Raw genomic sequence first — 2,697 nt, 5'->3', positions numbered from 1 at the left:
GGCTGAAGGCAGAGGTCGAGGGAAAGAATGGGCTGGCTCTCTCGAGTCTTGGGTTCGGGTTGACTCGGATCTATGGATCTCGTCTTCCTTACCCGACTTTGGCCAATTTTTCGACGAGTTTTCTCTCTCCTTCCCGCGGTGTTTCTGTTGCCGATTTCGGTCCTCTTTCTTCCTTTTCCTCTTTATTTGTCGTCCTTCTTTCTTTTCTGGGAGTTTTGCGGCCTAAAATTTCCTAAAACCACAGATCTAATAACGATTAGGAAAACCCAACTTTTTGACCTCGGTTATCGACGACGGCGCTTACGAAAAAGCACAAAACGCACCTTGAGTTATTGTGCTTTCATTAGGGATCCTTCTCGTGGTGGTAACAGGTCGTTTGGTATCGGTTTGAGGGTGGTTTGAGGGTTCGTCGGAGAAAGTGGATACTTGCCGACGTTTATCCAAAATCTCTCTCTCATATTTTATTTCTTTTCTCCCTTTGAAGGTATTCTGATAGGTGCTGGAAGTCGTGGGCTGAAGGCTGGGCGTGGTGTGGCCATCGTTTCGCATGGGGTCTGGGAAACTCGGCGGTCACCGGAAAACTTGCGAGTTTTCTAGCGACTGAGTTTTTTTTTTCGTTTTTTTTCTATCCCGGGTCGTTACATTATCTACCCCTAAAAAGAACTTTCGTCCTCGAAGTCTCAAACTCTTGTACCAACTCGGGGTATTTTTCTCTTATTTAGTTCTCACGCTCCCACATGGCTTCCTTACTATGGTGATTCCGCCATAGTACCTTAACGAACGCAATGCTCCTGTTGCGTAAGGTTTTTACTTCTCTAGCTAAGATTCTTATTGGTTTTTTCTCGTAGCTCAGATCTTCATTGAGTTGGAGTGGTTCGTAGTCTATTACGTGGATAGGGTCCGTAATGTACTTCCTCAGCATCGAAACGTGAAATACATCATGTACTCCTGAGAGGGCTGGAGGTAGGGCTAACTTATACGCTACTGGACCAACTCGCTCTTGGATCTCGAATGGTCCAATGAATTTAGGACTTAACTTGCCCTTATGTCCGAATCTTAACACACCTTTCATAGTTGCCATCTTAAGGAATATTGGGTCCCCTATCTCAAACTCCAGGCTTATACGCCTTACATCGGCGTAGCTTTTCTGTCTACTTTGAGCAGTAGCATCCTCGCTTGAATTTTTTGGACAGCCTCATTGGTGAATCGAACCAGCTCGGGTCCTACTAATTCTCTCTCTCCTACTTCATCCGAACATAGTGGGGACCTACACCGTTTCCCGTACAGGACCTCAAACGGTGCCATTCCAATAGTTGCTTGGAAATTGTTGTTATACGAGAATTCCATCAGGTGGAGTTTGGAATCCCAACTTCCCTTAAAATCTAGTACACAAGCGCTTAGCATGTCCTCTAGATTTGGTTTAAATACTCCGTTTGTCCATCTGTTTGGGGCTGAAAGGCAGTACTAAAGTCGAGGCGGGTACCCAGCGCTTTTTGAAGTCCGAGCTAGAACGCTGACGTAAAGCGTGGGTCCCGATCTGACACTATAGATACTTAGACTCCATGTAGTCTTACTATTTCTTTTACATACAGCTATGCTCAATTGTCAACTGTATATGTAGCTTTCCCAGGTAGGAAGTGTGCCGACTTGGTCAACCTATCGATAACTACCCGATCATTGTATAGCCTTTAAGCGTTTTGGGTAATCCTACTATGAATTCCATTGCTATGTTTTTCCACTTTCACTCTAGTATGCTTAGGGGCTGCAACAACCCCGCCGCATTTTATTTAGGAGCTTTCACTTGTTGAAAAACTAAACACTTGCTCACAAACTCGGTCACGTCCCTCTTCATGCTCTTCCACCAGAAGTGTTGTTTTAAATCTTGGTACATCTTAGTACCTCCTAGGTGCATGGCAAATGGCGAGTTGTGAGCTTCGTTAGTATTTCTTTCCTAAGCTCCTCTATTGTCAAGACATATAGGCATCCCTGATACAANGGATTCCACAATCTCGTTCTAAGGCTGGAGGATAGTGGAGAAGACACTAGTGGTGGTTCGAAACCGGTTCGTGAAAAAAAAAAAAAAGGAAATTTGAGCGACAGAAGGTTAGTATTCAAACTCATTGAGGTTTAATGCTTTTGAACATGCCAGCTAATTTACTATAATTGATGTACTTAGAGTGCCTAAGATTCAAATTGCTTCCGCATGTGTTATATTAACACCATCATAGGAAAAAATTTGCCAGTCAATGTGTATAAAATAAGAGAGAAATCAAAATGTGTATTAATATAGNCAATGTGTATAAAATAAGAGAGAAATCAAAATGTGTATTAATATAGGCCAAATTCATCTAACGAGGGAAGGGGGAACGAGATACATGATTCCCTGGTCCATAATCCCTCTATTATTTCTAAACTCTAGAGTACCCTCTCGTCACGATCAACCAACCTACTTGTAGTCTCTCATCACATTCTTAACCTAGCAGGGAACCAATTGTTTACTTTTGTCTCGAGTTTCCACACTTTTAATACAAAGGCCTGGGCAGAAAACTTAGCCTTCGCAATGGTACACGATGGGGAAGAACATGGTGAGTGTTGGTCTGCTTGCATCCATGGAAGTGTTAACTGGTGAACCCGTCCCACAGGCCATGAAGTAACCTATGGTGAGGGGGTGCTACCCCTCGGTACATGCCACCTAAA

Source organism: Cucurbita pepo, unplaced genomic scaffold, assembly GCF_002806865.2.
Source record: "Cucurbita pepo subsp. pepo cultivar mu-cu-16 unplaced genomic scaffold, ASM280686v2 Cp4.1_scaffold000428, whole genome shotgun sequence".
Lineage (NCBI taxonomy): Eukaryota > Viridiplantae > Streptophyta > Magnoliopsida > Cucurbitales > Cucurbitaceae > Cucurbita > Cucurbita pepo.
This window is presented reverse-complemented; position numbering follows the sequence as displayed.